Below are 470 nucleotides of genomic sequence, written 5' to 3' on the forward strand. Positions count from 1 at the left end.
TGATAATTTAGCAAGATCTAAAACAAAAGAAAAAAAAAAGTATTTGAGTTAAAATGACATGAAGAAATAATACATTTTAATATTATTATCATAAATGATTGGTTAATTTTAGTTTTGTTCACTGAGAATAATTTGGATTGTAATTTTTTGGAAAAAATTTTATTAAATTTTATCAAAATAATTTTAATAAAAATTTTTCAAAAATACTTTTTTGATAAATAAATAAATCATTAAAAAAAAAACATGAACTTTTTTACTTTTGCAACAACATAAACATTGTAAATTTCTGTTTACATTTAATAATTAAGCATTAAATAAATTTTTGTTTACATTTAATGATTAAGCATTAAGCAAATTTTTGTTTACATTTAATAATTAAGCATTAAATAAATTTTTCTTTTACATTTAATGATTCATCAAACTTTTCTTCACACTAATCACGAAGCTATTTTAGCTTTCAAAAAAATAAA

Source organism: Loa loa (genome assembly GCF_000183805.2).
Source record: "Loa loa unplaced genomic scaffold supercont3.911, whole genome shotgun sequence".
Classification (NCBI taxonomy): domain Eukaryota; kingdom Metazoa; phylum Nematoda; class Chromadorea; order Rhabditida; family Onchocercidae; genus Loa; species Loa loa.